General features: G+C 35.1%; 1 protein-coding gene and 1 long non-coding RNA gene across 15 annotated transcripts in view; one reads left to right on the top strand and one right to left on the bottom strand.

The window, feature by feature from the left end:
* The window catches only part of LOC143226104 (uncharacterized), a 67,301-nt gene that overhangs the window by 10,160 nt on the left and 29,652 nt on the right, over nucleotides 1-27,489 (bottom strand). For 6 of the 12 annotated variants that reach the window (XM_076456613.1, XM_076456622.1, XM_076456614.1 and 3 more), the window contains one exon: nucleotides 22,345-22,451. The gene's annotated coding sequence lies outside the window, so the exon portion shown is untranslated. Of the gene's footprint in view, nucleotides 1-22,344; nucleotides 22,452-22,727; nucleotides 22,910-23,488; nucleotides 23,935-24,794; nucleotides 25,118-27,489 lie in introns of those variants that run through there. The other 6 variants (XM_076456621.1, XM_076456612.1, XM_076456619.1 and 3 more) reach the window with 6 other exon arrangements.
* The window catches only part of LOC143226105 (uncharacterized), a 44,986-nt gene continuing 18,243 nt past the window's right edge, over nucleotides 747-27,489 (top strand). The window contains exons 1-3 of one of the 3 annotated variants that reach the window (XR_013014294.1): nucleotides 747-3,985; nucleotides 12,737-12,939; nucleotides 14,681-15,067. This is a non-coding gene — a long non-coding RNA (uncharacterized LOC143226105). Of the gene's footprint in view, nucleotides 3,986-12,736; nucleotides 12,940-14,680; nucleotides 15,068-27,489 lie in introns of those variants that run through there. The other 2 variants (XR_013014295.1, XR_013014293.1) reach the window with 2 other exon arrangements.

Below are 27,489 nucleotides of genomic sequence, written 5' to 3'. Positions count from 1 at the left end.
CTATATAGTCCCTTATAAGATTGCAGGCCATTAACAGCTCAACGGGGAAGGGGGAATAGTGTACAAAGCCAATCTCGACCAGCGAAGCACAATCCCTATACTTGGGTAACAAGTGCGATGAAACGTCACTGTAAAACTGATAACAATTGTAAGCACTTCTCTCTTAACTGCCCTATACATACAAGTCTTATTGTGGCATGTCGTTCCACTTGCTCCCTAGAGGGAACAAAAGTGCAGAGCTCCGACGGACGAGAGTATGTGTAAAATCGTTGCAAGAAGAATTTTTTTCATCCAACCATGCACAAACAAAAATATCTAATTTTTGATTAACAACGAAAGGTAGACAGTTAGTCTAGTTAACTTCTTACAAATGTATAATATTTTAAGATGCATAGATTCCAAAAATCAATAACATTATTACAATCCATGTTGACTTACCATAACAACACCATATTGAGTAAAGAAAAAGGAAAAACAAATTGCACATATGTAAAGCATTTGTTGTTGTTTTGAATTAAACACAAAGCTACACAATGAGCTATCTGTGCTCTGCCCACCACGGGTATCGAAACCCGGTTTTTAGCGTTGTAAATCCGCAGACATACCGTTGAGCCACCGGGGAGCTGAAAGCATTTGTTATCTAACAGCACAAACACTATTAAACATTTTTTTTTATTATTTTCATGTACTTTAGATATAATCACTGAAAACTGAAAGCGCTACGTGGTACTTACGATTCATTTTTTTTCTTTTTTGATTAACTTTGTTTCATTCTTCAACCACTTACAAGTTAATTACTAGAATAATTTCATCTGTTTAATATTGTGTTGGCAAATAATGGTGAAGTTCGAAAAGTACGTATGTAGTTAAATAAAATAATTCTAATCGATAAAATAAAAGCAAAAGTCTGACTCAATAGTCTCGAACTTTCCTTCTGAAGTTCTAAGGGGAAAAAATGACCAAATTATTTGTTGACTTACACCGTGGTGAACACAAAAAGAGGAGAAAAGGACGAATATTAAAAGGTTCCAAAAATATAAAAATAATTACAAAATAAAAACTCTGAACTAAGTACAGAAAGATTATGCGATACAAGTATTTGGCTAAGAATTAAATGATACATTACAAAGGGAGAATATCATACGAGGTAAGAAAAACTAAACGTACAAAGTATTCAGTTTCAACAGAAAAAGATAGAAAAGAAAGGATAAAAAAAAAACAACACAGAGACGAGTGGCACAGAATGAAGAAACCAGACAAGATTAAGACTACTTCGAAGTTTTAAAGACCTTAATTGTTGTTGCAATTAAATCTCGGATATTAGAGTAAAGATATCAGACCACAGTGTTGGCTGAAGTGATTATTTATGAATACACTTCCAGTAAAAAGAATAGAAACGATTTAATTTGCAGTTGATACGTATTACATTAAGAGGAAAGATGTGGTGTTCTGTTGAACCTCCATTTAGGAAAAGGTCATGGGAGAAAGTAATTTATAAACAGCAAGAAAAATAACAGGAATAAAAAAACAGTAACAGTTTCATTTAAAAGATTACGCGTGTTACAAGAACAGGTCAAGTCCTTTGCCTTACTGATGTGTGTTGTGTTGGTTAAGTGTTGGTATGGTGGGCATGAAGCATAATGAATACATATACGTGTGTGGCATGCTAGTTAGGAAAAATGTAACTCCATTATCTCAAAACATGAGACTCGTGGATTACGCATCGTTGTTTTTCGTTAACGCCATTTGATGTGTTACATTACGCGTTGACTTGTGGTTGTAAAATATATTGCATGTGTTGTCTATGATTGTGGACAAACGTTACTCACTGCTTGTACTCTCTAAAATTTACCAATTCTAGTACTATTTATTTGTGTCTATCGCAGGGATCAAACCCTGGATTTTCAACCGAGCCACCGAAGGCAACTCTCATGCAAAGATATAAAAGCGCCATTAGTAACGAAAACTCTCATTCTTGAATAAGTAACTATTACGGTGTGAACACCTTTTCTCAGAAGCGAGGCACGATTAGAATGTAACAGTCGTAACACTAACTTCAACATATGAGTTTACACTGGTGTCCATTACACACGTTCTTATTAGTTTTAGATATTAAAATGGTGAATTCAGAAAGTTACTATAGTTAACACTTAGAAAGAATGGAAAAAAAATAAATATTTATAATTAATGTAACAATAACAAAAAAACAATAATCAAATCACTGCTACTTTCGTCAAGTCTATAGGTACTGGCTGTAGCGAAATATAAAAGGGTCTAAACATTACCAGTAAACTTGTTGCATCAATTTGTTTAGGTTAAAGTATCGTCAGCCACAGAAGTTTTAATTTGTACCTTCTTTAAGGTGAGCATCTCAGAAAGAAAGAAAACAAATACAAAAATCTAAGTATTAATACCCAGATGTCTGAATAATTTTGGAATTTTCAGTTCAGGTAATAAAATATAACAGTAAGTACACAAAGAACGAACAAAACAACATAATTGTGGAAAAAAATCCCGAATTATGGAAACAACCAGAGACTATGTTATTACTGTAATAATATTTCGTAAGCTGAATTTCTTGCTTTCCATTCTCAAGTTTAAATCTTTTTTCCCTTCCCCATGTGCAATCTTTTTAATATGTTGTTTTTATCTGTTTAAAAAAACCTTATTTCAGTTTCTATACACTTCTGTTAGTCAGTACAAAATATGACATTGATAAACGTTGGTATTAAACGTAAAACCCAACAACCAGTTTGACTGTGACTTGTACAACAATCACGGAATAATGAACACTTAATTTAAATGCGCAGACCTCTTAGCCATTTAAGAATGAAATACTAAGGACAGGTGCTATTTTACTATATGATTTCAAGAGGTCGAAGCTAAGTTTGCTTCAGCATTGTTCGCTAAGCCTAAAGGTTAAAAACTTTAAAAATAAAAGTTTGATCGTTAAAGTGGGATAACAAACCGGAAAAAGCACTCAAACCTGTTTTATATGTAGTAGCGGACTAGTACTTTTGCATCTTACTATAAGGACCAACTTCAGCAGCTTACGAACTACTTATTCAACTTCAGTACTCTTCAAATCGTAAGAAGAATGTTTTCTTTCTACAGTACACTGTGAGTGGAAAATTTTTCAAGAATCAGGACACACTTAGGAATAACCGTCTGAAGTTGTAATTATCATTCCGCAATGTACGGGAATCTTACATTGCGAAATACTGATTAGGAAGGTCTACCATTTTAGGCATTGTTTTTCGATTATTCGCCTTCGTAAGTCCTCCTTATAAGTTATATCATTTTCATTTGCTCCGTTTGCAGAATCTTTCACGTTGGTTACCGAGAAATAAATGACGGCCTCATATACGGGAAGGGGTTGATTTAAGGCAGTATCTACAACTCCGCGCTCTCATAAAAAAAATAAAATAAAAAACTTGCCCAAGATCACAAAGTCGTATCTCACAGGAAAAGGATACAATTTACGTCAACTAATTACATAAATATATTCAACTACTGGAAGGAAAATGAAAGTGGCGTAATAATGAACAACGGTTTCTTTGTTGTAAAGCGCAAAGGTACACAATGGGCTATCTGTGCTGCACCTGGCACGATTATCGAAATCCGAGTTTTTTAGCGGTGTGAGCCCTGAAGTCACTGGGGATTGTGGGGTGGAAAGTAGTGTACAGAAGTGTTAGTAATTCAGGTTTACAAAGAAAGACTTTTATTATCTCAATCTGTTTCCTTGCTGCCTCTTCCGGAGGTTAATACCTCGACAATCTAAAAGTAGGCTTAGAACAACTTACTACCACGTTATGAAAAGTGTAAAATCCGACAATGGATTTCATCCAATACGAGATCTTAAAGGAGAGAACACGTTAAACCAGCAGTATTTGTGGAATGGTTATAAAGGACGTGGTGAAATATACAGAACTGAAGTTCACAAACAATACTTTAAAAATTACAAACTCCGGTACAAAAGGACAAGGTAAGAAACCTAATTCCAAATATATATGTTATTAATATGAAATATATTTTACAGTATTTGAAAAAATAGTATTATTAAGTGATACAAGAAATAAAACTCACAAATAATATTTCACGATAACATATTTCTGTAGAAAAGGTAAAAACAACCCAAAAAAAACGACATTTAAAGTTTATATTATTGATTCTTTTTCCAGACAACTGAAAAATAAACAAGCCGAAAATACAAATAACACACAAATACTTGCCTTTGCAATAAACTAATGATTAGATAGAGTAATGAGAAGCACACTGCATTTTCAGGGCGGCATGACCAGGTAATTAGGGCGCTCGATTCGCAATCTGTAGGTCGCGGGTTAGAATTTCTTCAACGAAGATGTTTGCCCTTTCAGGCATGGGAGTATTATAGCGTAAAAGTCAATCCCACAGTCCGTTGGTTACAAAGTTGGCGGTGGGTGAAATTGACTAGCTTCCTTCCCTCTAGTCTTACACTGCTAAATTAGGGACGGCAGATAGCCCTCGAGTAGCTCTGCTCGAAATTAAAAAAAACAACAAACAAACAAACATAGCCATGGCCTGAAAAGTGCCATCCGCGTGTACGAAGGAATTGTAGCGAGCACGCAATGGTTGCATGATGTAATAAAGGATTTCCCTTGCTATCAGATCGAATTATACCAGAGAACTGAGGTGGCTTTTATCTACGACATCTAGGAACTAAACAAGGTCAAAGAAGGGAGCTTGAGGTCCAGGGTGCATTCGATCCTCCAGAAAACTTGACCAAAGAACGAGAGGTGAAGAGGCAATCAGGTAGTGACCAACTAAGTTTGTCATTATCACGTACTGCTTCAACGCACTTTTTCACCCTCTTCAATCACGGTATTTTTTAAATGTTTAACACAGTCGAGCCTATTTGATCTCTAAGTTTGTCCTTTCGCTACATATATTGCACATAACACTAAAGAATAACCATAACCTAAGGTATACACGGAACACAGCTTGGTCATAATAGTTATCAACAGGTTTAAATGCATGAAGAACATTTCTCTACTAGATGTATAGGCATACCCGATCCTATCTCTTCTTTACTTACAACTGTTATGATGCGTGTGACATTTATTTCAAACTCCCACACATACTAATTAGAGATAGGTCATAACAAAATTTAAAGACATTGTTTCTTGATGAAAAATATTTCTTTACCTTTATATTGCTGTTCCTCCATTCCCCTTAATTTTATGTTAATTCAGCATATTCAAGAATAACTTAAATGAATGACATCATTTTTGTTGATGCTATTAGTGGTACCTGTTAGATAAACTATTTTAAACGCAATAGACCATGTAAACTACAAAAGCCACAGTTTTATATATTTATTTAAGAGCGTGTATGGATTATATTATACATTAATTTAACAAGGAACTTGGCTTATTCAATACGAAGCAAGATGTAAGTGTTCCACCCTCAGTAATTAGCAGCAACTAAAGTTCGAAGGTTGTTCGTGTCCTGAAGATTTTGGTGATTATGTATGCATAATTGTACATATTTCTATGTTCCAATACAGTTTTGTTTATTTTGCAAATGTGCTTACTGTAAAGCACTCCGCCGCTACCGGTTCCACAGCACACTTTCCTGGTTCTTCATATTTCCAGATTTGGAACCTGTGACCTAACACATGTTGAACATTCTGCCATCCTAAAATATCCTCTTGAATTGGTATGAACGGATAAAGATCACTAATAAACAAGTTACAAATAACACAGTCGCCGAATATTGTCACAGGAAGAGTCGAAATCCTTAAGGAAATATTCCAAAAAGGATCCCAAAGGAAATATAATTAGCCCAAGCATAGGGTTTTTAGGTAGCCATAACTCGGAGGTTCTTCTGCTATAGGATTTTAAGTTAAGTAATTTAGGTTATTTGGAGTTCTTACGTATACCAGCTGATGGTGCATTACCAATCATTAGTTCTCAAGAGTACCAGCTATTAGTTCTCATGCATTCTAATTAACAGAGCATTACCAGTCTTTTTCAGGCATTGCAGCTAACAGAGAATTACTAGCTTTTAGTTCCCATGCACACCAATTAACAGAATATTACCAATCGTTAGTTCTATCGCGTTTTAACAAACAAAGCATTATCAGTCTTTTCAGTTTTTAGTGAAGTTAAACTTTAGGCTTCTATATGGATTGTTATAATTTCTATGTTCATAAATATTAACAATGTGAATATCATAAAATAATGATCACAAACCATCATATCTGATGTCTATTTTTTTAAATTTCGTGCAACAAAGCTACAAGAGAACTATCTGCGCCAGCTGTCCCTACTTTAACAGCATAAGACTAGAGGGAAAGCGGCTATTTATCACCATCAACCACCAACTCTTGGGTTACTCTTTTACCAACAAATAGCGGGATTGATCGTCACATTATATATATAACGCCCTCACGACTGAAAGGATGAGCATGTTTTGGTGTGAGGGGATTCGAACTCGCGACGTTCGGATTATGAGTCAAGCTCACTAACCACCTGGTCATGCCGGGCCATAGGTTGAAGAATCCACAACGTAAAACGATGGGGTAATTAAAATATTTCAATTCGTAAAGATTTTTTTTATTTTCGACTATAAAGATTGGTGCATCTATATAAGGGAAAAGACAAGCAAATAGGTTTCCGCACTTGTATACACTAAAGCAACAATTTCCACAAATAACGCATCGTTCATTTGAAGGATGTAATTTTACAGATTGTTTTTGTTTTGAATTTCGCGCAAAGCTATACAAGGGCTATCTGTGCTAGCCGTCCCTAATTTAGCAGTGTAAGACTAGAGGGAAGGCAGCTAGTCATCACCACCCACCGCCAACTTTTGGACTACTCTTTTACCAACGAATAGTGGGATTGACCGTGACATTATAACGCCCCCAGCTGAAAGGGCGAGCATGTTTGGTGCGACCGGGATTCGAACCCGCGACCAATTTTACAGATATGCCCAAGTTTCGTTACAGGTGACATCTTGGGAAAGCACGTGGATATTAACAATAGTTTGTTTTGTTTGTTTTTGAGCGATAAGCTATAAAATTGGCTGTCTGCGCTGTACCTACCATGAGTATCGAAATCCATTTGTTTTGCGTTATAAGCCCATAGACTTACCACTGAACCATGGGGGGCTTGACAACAGCTAAAATCTGTTTGATTTAGTTATAAGAAAACTATTAAGCCTATCTTCCGCCGTTTCTGTTTTGGAATTGTCATGTAAACGGAAAGCGACCGGCCAGCAGTACCCAACGCCAACTTTTGGGCCTCTTTTTACCAACCAGTAGTGAAAACTACATGTTATATTATAACGTTCCCAAAGCTTAAAAAGTGACCATAATCCATCGATGAGTTTCGATCCCGTAATCCGCAGAATATGACTAAAATGATTTAATTACTAGGTTATGCTATACCTTTTATAAAGCATAAAAAGTAGAACCTCCCCAAAATACTCTTTTAACAAATAAAGTGTATGAAACAATAGTACCTAAAAATACACTATTTAATTGGATATAATATTTCAAAGTATTAAAAGTTGAATAATTATCTGAAAGAGCCTAATCTAAATTTAGATTAATTACTAAATAAATCACAAAAATAACTGTATACTTCAAAATCTGATAATAGCAGTTATTTCTGAAATGTAATTCTTTAGAACGTTTGTAGAATTTCTTTACAGAAGTCGATAAAGATAAAAAGTGTTTCAGAGTTCTCGTGCACAAATAAATGTACTATTATTAGCCACACAGACATATCCATAATATGTACACAAAACTAGACATAATATTCCAAAAACTAACTTGCATACCAAACCTGAATATATTCAAGATATGATATCTGAGAACTGCTGACGTATATTAAATTAAAAACAGATAAACAAACAAACATCTCACAGAGCAAACTCGTGCTTGACAGATAAAAATGGTTATTCGAATATATGTGGTACATTAATATATATATATTTTTTTTGCGTTCTTCATCAAAACGTTACCCTCTCACAAACACATATACAGTGTGTTTACTGAGAAGTGAAATGTAGCTGGAATGTGTTCAGAAAATTAAAAATCAAACAAAACTGTGTTTAATTACATGAACACTTTGTAAAGAACAGGACTCAAAATCGAAAGAACTTTTAGTTTCCAACTGCTACTACACATATCCAAACAGCCGAGCTATTCTCACCGACACATTTCTAAGTACATATTAGTTGTCTTACAAACAGGGTGGTGTGGATTCACTCTATCTCAACTTTTTATTGCTTTGCTTTAGGGTTCATGAACTCTAAGCCACATTCATACGCAATTCTGCACAAGGACATCTGGTGCTCCAGAAAACAGCAACCAAACTTGTATGAAATGGCTTTGATAATGTAACTGTAGCCTTGATACTACTGAGAAAAATAAAAACAAACAAATCGTTTTATTCCTTCGTGTAGCTATCTACTCCCACCTTCTTAGATCTTCCAAAATCGCGGTAGGCTGGCAATTACAATTATGTAGCCAATCAGTCTTGGCTTAGTACGTGAGAACAGTCATCCTTCTCAAAGTTTGACACTTGCCAGGCTTAGGAAGACTGGTATATATATATATAAAAGGAGAAAAAAAATATAAATCGACGAAACGATCGAATTTCATGCAAGATCGAAACACAAGGGTGGTTAAGCAGGCTCTGTATTTTTTGATGAACTGAAGGGCGACGTGTGTTCACAACAGCAGCGACAGCTCTTGAGCCATAAATCAGCCCTCTAGGTTTCACGATGACAGACTTTACAAGCATCTTTATCGGTTTAACTATATGTACATAATTTTCTTTTTTACTTAATTGCATAGTCGGATTGTAATGTACCCAATCGTCATCAATTGATACAACTGAAGGTCTATGCTAAGCCTAATCGCTATTCCACTCCCGCCAGTAGATAGAACAGGAGCTTTGTGTCTTACAAGCTTGTGCTGACGTGCAAAAGCTCACACACTCATAGCCTTTTTTTTTTTAATTATTACTATCACTCAGTGTACCATTTGTTTTGTGCTCACCTTTCATCTTTGCATCAGATTATATATATATAATTGACGCGACAGCTGAGAAGCCTGACCCAAAACGATCACTTGTTACGTCATCTAACAACACGTACTTACGTAAATATTTCGGAAACAAACTGCACAGTTCAATGTAATTCATACAGTTGAGATAGGTAAGCATAATGAAGATAATTTATTATTCTTGAGAAAGCACGTAACAACAGAATATCTGTTAATTAAAGATTTACACTACACAAAAATGAATGTATTTTTAAAATACTTTTATTTTTTTATTTTATTTTATTTTTAAAATATCTGCTCTGCCCAGATAGTCCTTTGTGTAGATTTGTGCGTAGCAAAATAAACAAACAAACCTACACTATTACACACAAATATATGAACAATTATTAAGAATGCCCATCTTAGTAGACCTTATATACATTAGCATTCAAGTTGTTAGTGCAATTTCTTATTTGCAAAAAATATTGCACAATTAAAAACTAGAGTTAGTTTTTCAAGTAAAAACAATATATATATATATAGATATATATACTCACATGACTGTGTAACTATAAGATGTTCGTCGCCAAAATGATTAGCAGGTCATTTATAAGAAGCCTCACAACATCAAGTTATAATGCCCGTAAGGAAGTAGCACATACCTCTGATGAATTAAAATGATTATAGTGTGTCTTGGATCATTATTACTGGCGGCCTTGTCTTTTTTATAATAAGATCACTGATACTCTGGATAAAATAAGATAAGTGTGTGACTCAGTGGTAGTTTTTAGTCCTCAGACTGTGCCTAACGTGTTTAATGGTCTAAAACCTTTTGACGAAAAATTTCTTTGGAATAATTATACCACCAATTAGACATCTGAAGTGGTGCTTATTTCATTTTCGATTAATGAAACAAACCCGGCGTCATTAAAATGTCTTGCATCCACCACAGTAATGTTCTACACTTATGTATTTTTATATGTCCACAAGTAACTGAGTAAACCGTGGTCGATAATGCTTGTCTTAACAGGTCAATATCTGTCCGTTGCTGGAGATGTGACTTGACGCATTCTTTTTTTTCACGAGGGTTGAGTTTGTTTGTTTTTTTAATTTCGCGCAAAGCAACTCGAGGGCTATCTGTGCTAGCCGTCCCTAATTTAGCAGTGTAAGACTAGAGGGAAGGCAGCTAGTCATCACCACCCACCGCTAACTCTTGGGCTATTCTTTTGCTAACGAATAGTGGGATTGACTGTCACATTATAACGTCCCCATGGCTGACAGGGCGAGCACGTTTGATGCGACGAGAGTTGCGTATAAGTAGCAACTGTGAACGAAATTGGTTCCTATCGACAAGCGGTAACCAAATTTACTCACGGTTAAAATGTGTAGACAGTTGTTTTTCCTCTCTATAAAACGGATCCCATGGTGGGACAGCAGTAAGTAAGTCTACGGAATTACAACGCCATAATCAGGAGTTCCATTCTTCTCGATGAACGCAGCAGACAGCTCCATATGGCTTTGCAATGAAAACACACACAAAACAAAAACAACAAACAAACAAAAAGGAAACGGTATACAAGGAAATATAATTTTCTTTGAGGTATTATACTCAGTTTGCCAGTTGTGATAGCACCTAATTCACGAAACAATGCAGGAAATATATTGTACTTCATGGAGGCTATGCCAAGTAGTGATGTTTGAATGTTTAATTCCTTAAGACCGTTAGTATCCACATGTTGTTTGTAATCTAATATGAAATATATTGTACTTCATGGAGGCTATGCCAAGTTGTGATGTTTGAATGTTTAATTCCTTAAGACCGTTAGTGTCCACATGTTGTTTGTAATCTAATATGAAATATATTGTACTTCATGGAGGCTATGCCAAGTTGTGATGTTTGAATGTTTAATTCCTTAAGACCGTTTGTGTCCACGTGTTGTTTGTAATCTAATATGAAATATATTGTACTTCATGGAGGCTATGCCAAGTTGTGATGTTTGAATGTTTAATTCCTTAAGACCGTTAGTGTCCACATCTTGTTTGTAATCTAATATGAAATATATTGTACTTCATGGAGGCTATGCCAAGTTGTGATGTTTGAATGTTTAATTCCTTAAGACCGTTTGTGTCCACGTGTTGTTTGTAATCTAATATGAAATATATTGTACTTCATAGAGGCTATGCCAAGTTGTGATGTTTGAATGTTTAATTCCTTAAGACCGTTAGTGTCCACATGTTGTTTGTAATCTAATATGAAATATATTGTACTTCATGGAGGTTATGCCAAGTAGTGATGTTTGAATATTTAATTCCTTAAGACCGTTAGTGTTCACATGTTGTTTGTAATCTAATATGAAATATACTGTACTTCACGGAGGCTATGCCAAGTAGTGATGTTTAAATGTTTAATTCCTTAAGACCGTTAGTGTTCACATTTTGTTTGTAATCCAATATGGGAGAAAATAAAAACCTTTACAAATGAGCACGCACATACGCGGGGAGAAGGGTCGCCCTACATACTTTTGTGAGATAAAAAACTGTATAGTTATAGCGCAGCTGTTTGTGGTATTTAACGTTTTCTACATTGCTAACATTCTGCTAATGAAGTATTAGCACTTTTTGGCTTGAATTTGTCGCATGCAATGGATTCTGTTTACACTTTGTAATTGGAATTGAGAGTCGTATTGACACAGTCAAGTTTCGTAACCCGATTTTTTCACAGTAGGCGTCTGTGACTTGTTGGCGATAAACTTCAACAATAAACGCTTTGCATGCTGATTGTGCTTCGCACGATAAGTATTAGCTTTTGATCACACAAGTTTGATCTGAACCCCCTTTAAAACATTCTGGGTACGAGCATTAAGGTTTATAAAATAGCATTTATATTCCATACTGTTAAATTTAAACAAGCAAAATGTATGAAACTCTAAAGCGATAAACCATAGATTTATTTGATTCGTTTCTGTTTGTTTTGTTTTTAAATTTCGCACAAAGCTACACGAGAGCTATCCGCGCTAGCCGTCCCTGATATATACAGTATAGGAAAGGAAGCTAGTCACCACCACCCACCGCCAACTCTTTGGCTACTCTTTTACCAACGAATAGTGGAATTTATCATCAATTTATAACGCCCTCAAGATTAAAAGGGAGACAATGCTCGGTGACCGGAATTCGAGCCCGCGACCCTCAGAGTGTAAGTCCAGCGTCTTAACAACCAAGTTATGCCAGATTATAACCTAGAAAAGTTTTAACTTGTATACAATACGGCTAAACACGGGAATAAATATTTTTATGTCCAATACTTCACCATAATAACTACATCACAAAGAAATTTAGACTTTGGAAGATTTTAGTCTACTTATTCCTGAAACACTTTATAATTTATTTCACTGGAGTCCATTTTGCCGGAGTCTATTGTTAATTAAATTTTACAAACTGTACAATACGTTTAAAATGTTAGGAGATAATGAACAATTAGTGATTGATTGCGTACGAAATGTCATTTTAACAGATATATGGTTGCTTGCATGAATACAAGAACATGTGGAGTTTTGAATTACAAAAATCTCCCAACTATATATTACGTTTCTAAGAACTACTCGTCTGAGCAAATGAATGAATCTTATATAGTAGGATCAGTTTTAAAAATCTGATAATACTTTGTTTTTTCTTCTTCGTTTCTTTCTTTTATCGCTCATCTAGTCGATGACGAAAATAATTAAAGACTGTGGACCGTGGGAATAAGCAATCTGGATTTTATTAAGCCTAACGGTTGCTGATTGTGATGGTGTTTGTCTAACTAGTAGGTTGTTTAAGAAGAAAAAAAAAGGTTTATGTCAGACTAGAAGAAAAACTGTACGGTGGAAGGAAGAAAAACGTCTATGGACAGCGTGTTGCAGTCACATGTAAATATGGTTTTTCTTTTTTACAGTACTAATAAACTGGCATGATTACCATCAAGAACACTATTAAATATCACCCAAGCAGATGCTATTAAAATATAAATCCAACATACATTGCAGTACTTATGTTACAAAACATTTAATAACCGATTTAAATTATACACGGAAAAGCAAAAACAAAATACACGTATCAGTTTGGAAGTGCTAAAATATATTAGCTATGTTAATAACATAGTACAATTAACAGTTTATCTATCAGTCTATATCACTTATATTCAAATTCGATCGGCATCCACGTTTCAGGGTAAGGTATCAACTGTGTAAGTACACACACACACACACACATATATATAATTAATGTATTATACATAAAGCAGGTATATGAGTGGGTATTAAGCTCTAAACAAAAGATGAGATTTTTTAAATACACGATGATGCTTTCTACACTCCACTGACATGAAGTACACGAGTGTATAAATTCATAAATGTTAACACTTTAGCTGACATGAAGTGTGCGAGTGTGCAAACTAAAATATTAACAGTTTACAAACTAAAAAATGTAAACAGTTTATTTGACATAAAATGTATCTGTGGAAATTAACAAATGTTAGCAGTTTATTTGGTAGGAAGTACGCGGGTGTGTAAAAACCAGTGTTAAGTTTATTTAAAAGAACAAGAAAAAAAGAAACATATACAAAAACAAGTACGTATAATGATAACTTCACTGAATAGCCGTACTATTAATATTATACGTAAATATGTATTTCAATTCAATATAAGGAAGTTAATGACTTGAAAATTCAGTTAAAATCATAACGTACAAAAGCAAAGAAACTAAAACAGCAGGTCACTAAAACGTCAGATGTAAACATATTTTCCCACTGTTGTATCGTCAAGATGCGTGTTTCGTTTTTGAATTTCGCGCAAAGCTACACGAGAGCTATCTGTGCTAGCCGTCACTAATTTAGCAGTGTACGATTAGAGGGAAGGCAGCTAGTCATTACCACCTACCGCCAACTCTTAGGCTATTCTTTTACAAACGAATAGTAGTATTGACTGTCACATTATAATGTCCCCACGGCTGAAAGGGCGAGGATGCTTGGTGTGATGGGGATTCGAATCCACGACCCTCAGATTACGAGTCGAGTGCTTTAACCACCTGGCCATGCCGGGCCAGATTTGTGTTAATAAAATTTAAAAAAAGACAAAACGTCGATTTAAATCTATTACAATTATTAGAATTTCCTGTGTGTTCCTAAAAACACAGGTGTGTAAACCTATTATGTAAAAGTTGATAAACTATATTTAATGTGAAAATTGTCCTGGTTTTATGGTAATACAATTGATTTACTGAGTAATTGTGTTTACTTACAGTTAGTTAAGAAATAGTTATACAACAAATAATTAATTAAGAAGGATAACAAAATGAAATTGTACGATGTTGTTTGTTGAATAAATGTATCTTTTATTATATATTTTTTACTAAATATTATAAATCAAAAACTAAAAAATAATATTTTTTAAAAGCGTGATTTAACGTATTTAATTTTAATGCATAGCATAAGAAACTAAACCAGTTTTAACATGTAACAATTTCTAAACTACAGCTTCGTTACCCCAGCGTCGTCCAGAGAGCGCTTTAGTACATCGGAGCACTTTTTTTTACTAAATGGTTGTATTGTATGGATATACGGTCTGTATACATAATTTGACTTTGAAAATTTTTCGACGTCTTTTTTTCCAGTGCCAAAGAGAAGATGATGGTGTTATAGCAACTAAAACTTTGTTTTGTGTCAGTGACACCCTAGCTACAGCTTGTGACGTACTTTTCTTCACAGCATCTTTCGTAGTTTACAAGATTCACTCCATCTGTACTACACTCTATCTAAATATCTTACGTTTTGTGTTTACTACTGGACAACTGACGTACTTCCCATGAAAATGAATACAAACTGCACGTCTATGAAAAGCAGACGCCCCTCAGCTGAGTACCAAAACTGGGCAACCAAAAATGATCAAATCTTGTTACACGCCTCAACCTTTCTCATATTAAAATTTACGCAAAATCTTGAAAGAATGAAAATTAACAGTCTAATACAATTATTAAAGCAAACAAAAACACACTCACGCACTCGCAAAAAAACAAAACAAACAACAACGTTGACACAATTTATACCCCCGTGACGTAAACAAGACACTAATAAGCGCCCTTTTGTTTACATACTATACTTTATTATTTATGGAGCTCTGGCGATATATGACGTTTTGATATCTGAAACAACGTCACAACACATCTCAGGTTTTTCTGAAGCGTTAAGCATCCACTACTAGACCAATTAGTTGTTACTTCACTGGTAGTTGTGGAAACAGTATAGCTGAAAAGATTTCACGTAGCTATAATTTCTGCCCTCAGAACTATGTGTATACAATCTGCTAGGTTAATATATCTTACTTTGTATTGAATTAAATCATGTGAAAAATAAAATACAACATAGGGGAAAAACAAAGCAAATATAATACAAACGTTATTAATTATATTTTTGTTTGTTTAGAATTAAGCACAAAGCTCCACAATGGGCTATCTATGCTCTGCCTACCACAGGTATCGAAACCTGGTTTTTAGCAGTGTAAATCCGCAGACATACCGCTGTGCCACTGAGAAGCACTAATTATGATGAAATATTTAATAAATGGAACAAAATGTCTTAGACAAAAATTGCACGTACGAAACAACAAGTTTAAAACATTCCGACCAAAAAACAAAAAGTAAGAGATTGAAAGAGTGTTTTAAATGTTTCTTCTCAAGTGGCAATCAACAGCTTAGTGCGGAATACCATTAACCTCAGTCACTTAAATGTTAACGCAGAATATTCTCCACCCATATCCGACCCAGAATTGTCAGGTGGTTGAGGCACTCGATCCATAATTCGAGGGTAGCAGGTTCGAATCCCCATCACACCAAATATGCTCGCCCTTTCAGCCGTGAGGGTGTTATTATGTGACGGTCAATCCTACTATTCGTTGGTAAAAGAGTGGCCCAAGAGTTTGTGGTGGGAGGTGATGACCAGCTGCCTTTCCTCTAATATTGCGCTGCTAAATTAGGGACGGCTAGCGCAGATAACCCTCATGTAGCTTTGCACGAAATTCAAAACAAACCAAACCACCCATATCCGGGCTGTTTTTGTTTTACCATGCTCGTTACCAAAGATGAATTCTGGTGTGTTATGCCAAGCATAATTAGACACGAAATATAACCGTCCTTGAGGCAGAGAAAAACAAAATACGATCATTATAAAAGCAGTTTAGTTAAACCATATTATAATTAAAATTTACAGTGTAATATTATATGGCGAGTAATGAAAAACTTGTACTTGTTGCAATTAATTTTCAATATAGAGAATGACCCACAAACATTCACCCATTTCCGTGTTACTTTTTATTAAAACTTTTTAAATTGATAAGATACTCTTGTGTGTTTTACAAAGAAAGAAAGTTGGCAATGCAAGAGGGCTAACAAAACGAATCTCATCATATATTGAAGATAAACACTCAACGTACTGGTGATGTTTTGTGTTATTAAGTACACAAATGGTTATCCGTACTCTGCCCACCACGGGTATTCGAACCTGAATAAACCACAAGTTTTCAGAACTTCTACACGTATAGTGTATAATACTCAAAGACCGTAACATTGTTTCTGCTTTATAGAGTTTCTATATATAGATATCTTACAGTTAAAGTGGACAGGCTGGAAAATTAAAATTAGAAAAAAAAAGCCCCGGTTTCCTGAATCTTCGGTTTAAAATTCAATAATTTATATGCAAGTATATACAAAAGTATATTCATATTCGTTTGTTTTGATTGTGGCAGCTCTACTGAAGCTGTCTACCACTATCCCTAAATTTCAGTTGCTGACCAGTGGAAAGGTAAACAATTGGCAGAAACCCCTGCCAACTCTCAGACTACTTTTTAACCAATGAACATTAGATTTCACAGTCATATCATTCACACCCCACAGCTGAAAGAACAAGTATGTTCGGTGTCGAGTTGCGATTCCGCACCCCCCAAATTGAGAGTCGAGTGCGCTAACCACCAGGCCATACCGTGCCCTATATAATTTATGATAAATAAATTCATGTTTTTTTTATAGGAAAGCCACATTGGGCTATCTGCTGAGACTACTGAGGGGAATCGAACCCCTGATTTTAGCATTCTAAATCCATAGACTTGCCGCTGTACTAGCAGGGGACATGATAAATAAAATGCTTTTCATTTATTTTTACTTCATATTTTAAAGTTTTAATAGTTATTTTGAACTTGAAACGTTTGGCTAGGTTCTACAGAGGATGTTATGTGATTGCGAGTATTTCATCCAGCTCGCGAAATTATACGTATCTATAACACTGTCACGTGTTTCGTCAAGCAAATTTCTCTACAACATGCTATGAAGTAATTTTAAAAAAGTGTGATTGGCTAAAAATGTTTTGCAATTGGAAAACTAACACCGTTTTGTTAAAGGTCCTGTAACGTTTCAAAAAGAAATAAAAAAACACAAGAACAATGAAATAAGAGGAAAACAACGACTTTCCTTTATATCAGGATTATGACCCTTAAATGAACTTACAGGGACTTGATAATGAAAAACAACTTATCCGACCTTTATTTATATCAAATACGAATTATTTATTTACTTACATGGTTGAAGAAATGTAAATAATAATAAATAAAGAAAAAATATTCACCAGAATAATTCTTAAGTTAGTTAAGACAGTGACATGTTATAATAAAATCGTGCATAGAAGAATGGGATGACGCAGAAGCAAGTTACCCACTTCATGATGATGAGAAACCCCACTTGAAGTAAAAATATATTCTCAAGACAGCTGGTATGGGTATTCAAACTTTAATTAAAATAAAGTACAGAACAACGTTTCGACCTTCTTAGGTCATCTTCAGGTTAGTAAAAAGAGTTATCAACTGTTATCAACTATCTCTCAAGAACCATCCATCGCTTATTTCACCACTTGCAAGTTGTTCAACAATGCCAAGGTGAATCTAGATAAAGCGGTCGTCGAAGTTGCCAGGGAGCCGAATAACAGAGTCCAACATATTCATAATGGCAGCCCAGATGACCTGCACAATTAAAGGGTGGAACCTTTTCCTGGCGACGTACAAGAGTTCTTCCTCGGCAGGATATTAGATTGATATCTGCCAGCCGTCTACAGCCCCTATTATTTGCGGTAGATCGTATAATTATGCTTATCAAACTATTTCTCCTTTCATGTGTATAAAAGACTACGTATTGTGCAACGTGGTTACACGAAGGCTAGACCATTTTCCATAGACACAACTTTATTTTTATCATTGCAATCACCCAGCGCTTCTTAAAAACCTCGATACTTTCACCAATTCTAATGAAATAGTTAGTGTCGTGTGTTGTCCTGGTTTTATGTTCAATAGCTGTTGCCGGCATAGTGGTACGTCTGCGGACTTATACCAATAAAAATAGGGTTTCGATACCCGTGACGGGCAGAGCATAAATAGCTCACTGTGTAGCCTTGTGTTTAACTACAAGCAAACGCATCAATTCCTGTTCATTGTTTAAGCAAATCGCAAAGATCTGTAATTTAGAAAACTTGGAATTAACTGTTAATTCAGGGTCGTTATAAATAAATTATTAAACGCCCTCTTTTAATTTCTGTACTGTATATAAACTGATGACAAGCAAGTAAAATAGCGTTATTTCGAATACCTCCCCCTCTAAACCCACCCTGTTTTGCGATGAAAAGAAGCACATGCAGTTGCTTACAAGCCCTCGCAACTTTCACTAGAAAATCTGAGGTATCGCAACCCCCTAAAGAATGTGCAACACCTTCGCGAAACATAAGTTTATTTGAAACTTCACCACGACAGCAATTCTTCTCAGACCACTGTCACGAAACGCACCCCTGAGATTCGTCACTCAAGTCATATGTAAAACAATTACATTACTACTACACTGTTATATTACTTTTGGAACATATCAGTACTTCTGGTATGTTGAGAATATGTTCAAACGTTGGAAACTTAATTTTTTTCGCTAATACAAGCAACTGTGTACAATTTCAATATTCCATGCTCCTATGTGTTTTAGCGGTAGATTTATGGGCTTACAACTCTAGAATCTGAGATTCGATACCCCTTTGTGGAAAAAATCATGACCCAACAATTGTTTAACCTCGACTTTTAGTGTATGAGCCGTCAAGCTATCGCTGAGCCAGCGAAAAGCTGTACTGATATATATATAGAAGCGATGCACCATTTGGATAGAGGGCTACACGACTAATGTGAGCCTCGTATATCACAAGGAAACAAGTTTATGATGCGATGTTATGTCTTATATATCAATTTATCAGAGTTTTCTCGACAACCTGTGTGAACTATATCGTAACTTTACAATAATGGGAATTTTGGTTTTCGTTGTTGTTGTTTTTTTAAACCATCAAACGTTTGAAAATATTTCAACTTTTTTGTAAAAAGATAAATAAAATTTTATTCTTGAATATGATGATTCACGCGTAGGACGCGTGCAAACGATATGCCGCCCCTAATTTCACGGTTGAATTGTCGTGGGCTGCGCATAACGCCACTCCTTTTCTTCGAATTGAAGCCAGTTAGAGAAAGGTGTACGAGTGCATTCTTCCGCCCAGCTCTACTTTCGAAGGAGATAGAACCAACATCTAAAACACAGAACTGACGTAGATCCTTTCTCCGAAATGTTCCATTTAATGTGACAGTAACATGAATTAATATGTATAATGCCAAATAGGGCGATCTTTCTCTTTCTATATGTATCTACGGGTCAGGGGTTCGAAAGCCTTGTTACACCAAACATGTTCGCCCTTTCAGCCGTGGGGTTGTTATAATGTAACGGTTAATCCCACTATTCGTTAGTAAAAGAGTAGCCCAAGAGTTGGCGATGGTTGGTGATGACTACCTGCCTTTCCTCTAGTCTTACACTGCTAAATTATAGACGGCTAGCGCAAATAGCCCTCGTGTAGCTTTGCGCGAAATTAAAAAAACAAACAATCCTTAATACACTGATAAAAGGTGGCGTCTGCTCATGAGTTTCACTACAAGAACTGTTTATCGTCGTAAAAATATAATAAAGTGTAATAATTTTTGTGTTTTTAAATATAACTTAGTACTTTTTTAACGATAAAGTTCGTAAGTGCTCAATCCTATAATAAAGTAATTTATTTTATTCTCGCTTAGCAACAATTGGCCTACAGTTTTTAAGACACATTTAATAAATAAACATCGTAACTAAAATATGCAATCATTTAACACTAAATTATAGCAAAGCACACATTTCCTTACATTTTTTAAAATTAGAGGTAGTATTTCTATATTTTGTGTATATGTATATATTTTGATCTAAACTCCTAGTAATGACCAAGTATGTAAATAAATGTAAAATAATAATAATAATATTAAGCCTAACAATAGCTGTGCAGTGGTTATCTTCTACGCTACAGTATAATGTCATACCTAAGCAAAGAGCATAATGTTTGTTATACAAATCCAAAATAAAATCCCAGAGGCCGTACACATAAAGTTCTAAATCACAAAATTTCATTATTGAAAATAAAGTTCTAGTAATGTATTATACTAAAGGAATTAATAAAAAAAATTCTCAGTCACATTACATTTTGTGGTGACTTTATGTCTGTGTATTTCAAGTAATTTAAAAAGGGTTATTAATTTAAAGAATTTTTTTATACAGGTTAGCTTATTCAATCATGAATTTTAGAAAACATTTAAAACGCGCTTATTGTGTATTTGTGAAAATAGAACCAAAAGTTAGTTATCAATGTATTTAAAAAATAGCAGAGCTTATATTTACATTAAAAAAGTATTACTATGTTTCATTTCTGTAGAAATATGCCGTGAACTATTTCCACGAAAACACAACTACAGGTTATCTGTAAAAAAACATGACAGTGTATCTCTGTCACGAAACACTTTTATAATGCATCTCTGTAAATCTCAACTAGAGCTTAAACCTACGTACCAAATTTAATGACAAATACCATAAGAAAAGCTCACTTTATAACAGGGAGAACTAAACTCATGGTTTATATTACATATTACAGCCGTCTTTTCTTTCATACAGTTTGAAAATAATTACTTATCAAGAAGAAACAGCCTCGTAGTTTACAAATGGTATTAACCTTTCAACCTTTACAATTTGTTTATTATTTATCGCCAATCTTTCCCCACAATATCTTTCAATTACATGTGGCCAGAGACGGAAGAACTGTGTAGCATTATATATGATTATAAAGTTTTAGATGCGTTACAGGTCATATATGCAAACTGTTGTTTTTTAACTTTCAAGTTAAGTTTATTTGTTTTTGAATTTCGCGTAAAGTTACACAACGAGTATCTGCGCTAGCCGTCCATAATTTAGCAGTGTAAAAGTACAGGGAAGGCAGCTAGTCATCGTCATCCATCGCCAACTCTTGGGCTACTCTTTTACCAACGAATAATGGAATTGACCGTAACTTATAACGCCCACACGGCTGAAAGGGTGATAGTGTTTGGTGTAACGGGGATTCGAACCTTCAACTCTCAGATTACGAGTCAAGCGCCTTAAGCATCAGGGCATGCCGGGCCTTCAAGTTAAGACTCGGGCTATCAGAGCCATACAGAGACTACTATCAAAATAATAATTCTGATTATAAAGGCTATTAGTCTGTCGTCATTAAATCCGTTTATTTTTATTATTGTAATCGATCATAATATAATCGTAATTAACAACTAAACTGATTTTTCCTAACAGTAGATGTCTTAACGACGTGCTTGTAAAATATTTGTACGTTGAGCTACAAAAGTAAAAAAGAAACTACGCAATGGCCACAGGTCAGACGCTATGAAAAATAACCATCCACTCTCCTCGCACAAAAGGTAGATTTACTATTGTTGATTGTAAAGAAATAACCGGAGGGTGTAATGAGAGTAACCAAATGAAATAAATCAGAAACATCATTGAGGATGTACAATGTTATTGTGAATGATTATCTTGGGAACAAAATACCTACCCTTTCGTATGAACACCTGTAAGTACTCTTCTTAACATTCTGTTATTTAAAAAAAAAAAGTTTTTTCTTTTACGTTGCTTTTTTATGAAATACATGAGAAACGTCTCTTAACGTCTCATGTTAAGATGAAAGGATTTACTTCTAACCTCTTCTTGACATTGACTTTCCAAGTTTAACAAAGATTATATAAGTATTTGCTTAGATACTTCTCGTAGCTTTATCACTAAATCAACACGCCCACTTTTTAATAGTCAATTACGTCAGCTACTAAAACATTTTTATTTACATTTGCTTATAACAAAATATTAAAAAGATAGATTCCTACCTTCTCTATGACCGTTTTCGACACCAAGGGGCTTGTACACTTGAAACTCTTCTCACTTCAGTAATTCTCTCAGCTCACACCACGTTTGTCCTGCTAAATTCTGAAGCCTGTGAACAAGAAGAAAAAAAAGTTATTTTATCTGTACAAGGGAAGACATATCATTAAAGAGTTTTTAACAGTCTGACTTAATATTATAAACCCTGGGAAATTCCTGTAATATTAAACTGAAAAGAGACGGGAATAAAGCATCTCTTTGTGAACTGAACGAAACAGAACACCGTGTACTTCTGGCAACGTAATTCATTTTCGACCTATTATTTTTCGCTACAAAAATATATCACGAGTTTCATCATTTACTATAGCCACATGGCTTTCATAATTACTCTCTGTTCCACTTCTCAACAGCAAAACATTAATAGTGAGTTATGATCCAGTAGCACGAAATCAGAAGAAGCAAGAAGTATTATCGACGGACAATTTATTAAAACAAACCAGAAATACTAATGGCCGATGTGTACTACAATGTAACAGATGATCCTGTAAGTGAGGCGAGATTCTGTCACGTGAAAAATGCACACACTTCGCACAGCTTGGGCGCTTATATATATATATATATATATATATATTAGATAAACCCAACGGCCAAGATGGGCGTGTACGTCAGACCCAATAAATAGTTTTAATTTCACAAAAAGTAGGTTATGGGTCTACAAGATAATCTCGACTCAATACTACTGGTCAGATAAGAATATCTTATTCAGGTTCATCACCGATGAAGTAATAAAGTTGTATTTTTATTTTGTTACAAATAGAAACTGCCAACAAGGTCATCTTCGTTTAGACATTGCAGAATCCCCCTCCCCCAACGACCCAAATGATTTCAGTGTATGTGTGCTTTTTAATCTTGTACAAAACATAAGTTTCGTAATAACACAGTTTCTCAAAATGGATTACTAATAATTGTAAATAAAATAATTTTATTTACAAACATGCATAACCACATATATATCTAAATTATATATTTGTCTGATAACCTCAAAGACACAGTATCTTTTTTGTTTATAAATATCTGCTGATATACTTAAATTAGAAATAAATACAAAATACAACCTTTAATGAATATTGGAAATACTTTGTTACTAACCTTTTATCATAGTACGCATAAAACATGCAGTCCTACGATATACACATATATATGAAAGCGGGTTTTGACCAGCAGGTACTTTATTGGATTTGGGAGATGTCTGTACAGGCGCACATCTCAAAACATATTAGCTTTTAAACGAAGAAAGTAAAGACATACCGTAAGTTAGTACATGTTGGTCTAATAAACCTCAAGTTGTATTCCGTCTCTCCATTAGTTTTGGCTTAAACCCAGATTCATGATTCTTTAAATAGATAACTTAAAATATTCAACCAAAAGTAGCCAATATATAGTAATACCAATTCTGACAAGCCTATCATATGTGGCCATCATTGAACTATTCGATGGCGTAAGCGGTTCTCGAACACAGGATCTAAGAGTTCTAAAACTAGCATCGGATAATTCAGCACAGGCGAGAACACTGTCTACTCAGGAACCGAGTCATTGGACTGGGATATTTGAGCATATCAAAGAAGTTTCTTCCTGCATTTAGGAGCTGATGTTGTTTGTGGTAGGTGTTTCTTCCAGTTGACATGGACCACCACTCCATTTGGAATTCTATATGTGCAAAGCACTGGACAATGCCCTATACCAGACCTATACCACTGGACTCTTGGCTAAGGGATAAATCTAATGTATACACCTCACTTCCTGCTGCACTTTCCAATTTCAAGGATAGTATCTGAAAAACTGCTGACGTAATTCCAGAACAGAGTTTGTCAATGTTTTTGACAAATGACAAAGATGCCAGGAGAAGTCACCGAGGTCGCCAGAATACATGTGGAGGTGATATAAAACCTAGTTACGTAAACCAACATGTATTCTACTAGATGTTTCTATATGCCTTTCTTTAAAAGTTGATACGCTTTAAAATGTGTACAATAACTGTAGACATCTTGTACGTATCATTTAATATGAGCCACTCTAATGCAAGGTCTTTAATAAGTTATGGAATGGGAAATTCACGTTCAATATAAAACTAGTGTTGAGGGACACTTCTCATGTAACAACACTACACTTATGACCAAACACAAATATATATACACAAAAGTACATGCCAGTAGGTGGTGGGTGGAATCCAGGTTTGTTTTTGGTGTAGTAACGAAACGTGTTTACATGTGGTTGTAAATATTTTAAAACGAAGTAACTTTTCAACGATAAAATTAGACACAACAAACACATTTAGCCATAACTCATTACTGATTAGCTACATCACTTTCACGAATAATATCTAATAACGAAACCTTAAACCTTCCGCCAATAAAATTATGAAATTACTATTAACATAACAGCAAAATACACTTACTTTGTATTGTAAAACAATAAAACTGGCAACTCGGCCGTTTTATAATCTTAAATTATTCGTTAAGCCTCCTTTCTCTTGTGCGTACACCACGTCTATATTTACACTTTATTACCGAGTAACATAGTTAATAACTTTATATCATTATGATTTCAAAACCTTTTCACTTTAGTCGATAGAAACAGCCCTAAATTTCTGGCGAAAAGACAAAATACTCTTTCCGGCATAATATAGAAAATGGTAAGTTCTATATAAATATTCAGTTTATCTGAACCCCCTCTCCCTTTATTTTTAGTAACACATTTTGTCATAGTGCGGCAAATGAGGTTACACGTCATGTATGAAAAGTTTTAAAACACAGGATACACGATTACGTATATAGCTTATAGCAGTACTAAGAACATTTTCCTTCTAAAGTGTAAAAATGTATGTATGCGTAGACTATTGTCTAGCTACTTTAAATAGTAACATAAACAAGAAAATGATAGTTATACTGGCTACCGGCGCTTATATCAAAGGGTTTATACAAAATCACACTTCTATTCCAGTAAAAACGGTTACGGAAACACACTCCTTTTTCTTTGGGGTTTTCCTATCTTCCCTTTCAATGCAGTTTTATCCAAGCCGGTATTTCTCAGAATGACCAACATTGATTTTGGCATCATAAGTGACAGGTACACGAAAATACATCGACTGTGTTGGCATGATGAAAATAAATTCGCCCTTTTAAAAACATCACCTAAAGTTCAACAAACAAAATTAAAACAGGCAGATTGAGGTAAGAGTAGCATAGAACCATCACAAGGGTTCATTGTTCACGTCCCGTTACTGTCAAATCGCGCTTCCACTTTGAGGCTGTACGTACGTGATAAAAATGCAGATAATATTTGACCGTCACTTTTACGATGTACTTACGACCTGAAAGTGGGGAGCGCGATTTTACAGTAACGGGACGTGAACCATGCACCCTTGGATCCACAGTCTTCCACGCTAACCAGAAAGCCGTGCCAGATGCTCGAAGATGGAATGAAACCAGTAACGGTTTTAATATACTGTAATGTCATTTTGGTTGTTATAATTCAGTTTGTTGACCTAAATGCAATGCTTTAAAAAGGGTGACTTTATTTTTATCATGCAAACACATGATGTATTTACAAAATAAATGTTAAGAGTTAGCGCTAAGTACTGTTGACTAGTTGTCTTACTCTTCGACGACCCCAGTGGTACGCCACATATCTGCGGCGTCACGCCGCTAGAAACCGAGTTTCGATACCCCACTGTGTAGCTTTCTAGTGAATTTCAATCAACCAACCATTATGCCTCTGCTCTGTATGTTTAGCCGCGCCATAGCGACTCATAGAATGGCTCCGAGTTTGTTTCTTCAAGTACAAATTTTTATTTGATAGCTACATCTCTTGACCGATTTTGAGATCTAATTACAACCGCAACTATTGAGGGTTCCCTCTTATTTAAAATTTAAACTAAATGGAACCTGAATTTCAGAGTTATAAGCTTACCGCTGAGCCACCAGTGGGTTTAGCGCAAAGCTATACAAAGGGCAACCTGTGTTCTGTCCACCAAAAGTATCGAAATCAGGTTTGTATCGTAGTATGTTCAAAGAGATACTGCTCTGCTACTGGAAGATAATGTAACTTACGTATGCAGTTTTTGCTTTAATGTCATTTTCTTAAATGTTAAATAAGAAGGAAAAAGATATAGGGGAAAACCATGAAAAGCGTGGATAACAAATATTAAAGGTTGGACTGAGATAGTAAAACACGAAGGCCTGGTGAGAAAAATCAGACAGCAGACAGAAGTGGAGGATTGTGACAGCCAGCCTTCATGATGAAGACTGTGCATGACGCTGACGAAACAAAAAACTTTGAAAATGATAGAAATTGGAATAATTCAAAATAATAAGAAACATCGTAACTAAATGGGTAACATTATAGGGCAATCATTATACACAGAAGTGTAATTCTTTTTTTTTTCATAAGTTAAACATAATATAAGAATATTTCATAAAAGGTGTGTGGCGAAAATAATTGATTTGTGATAAAGGTTTGGTTTGTTTTGAATTTCGAGCAAAGCTACACGAGAGCTATCTGCGCTAGCCGTCCCTAATTTAGCAGTGGTAGACTAGAGGGAAGGCAGCTAGCTAATCATCACCACCCACTGCCAATTCTTGAGATACTCTTTCACCAACGAATAGTGGGATTGAGCGTCACACTATAACGCCCTCACGGCTGAAAGAGCGAGTATGTTTGGTGAGACGGGGATTCGAACCTGCGACCCTCAGATTACGAGTCGAGTGCCTTAACCACCTGGCCATGCCGGGCCTTGTGATAAAGGAGTTTAAAAGTTTGTAATTGTGCCTATAAACACTCACGTATGTGAAACTCAAACATATTTTTCCATTGAAATAATATAACACAGGAACCTTCTGGTCTATCTAGGCTGTCTTATACACTAAATTAAACCCTTAAAAATAAACTCAAAGCCATCTCTTATCATTGAAAGCATACGATGGCAACCCATTTTAGAGGTTAACCGTCCTCTTAGAAAAATAAAGCTGTTTTAGGTGAAAGCCTCTAGAGGCACAGCAGTGTATCTGCGGACTAACAACACTATAAAAACGAGTTTTGATACTCATGATGGGTAGAGCAGAGATGACTCATTACGTAGCTTTATGTCTAAA

The sequence above is a fragment of the Tachypleus tridentatus genome, chromosome 9 (genome assembly GCF_004210375.1).
Source record: "Tachypleus tridentatus isolate NWPU-2018 chromosome 9, ASM421037v1, whole genome shotgun sequence".
Classification (NCBI taxonomy): domain Eukaryota; kingdom Metazoa; phylum Arthropoda; class Merostomata; order Xiphosura; family Limulidae; genus Tachypleus; species Tachypleus tridentatus.
The sequence above is the reverse complement of the archived record's forward strand: the minus strand, read 5'-3'. Positions and strand labels throughout refer to the sequence as shown.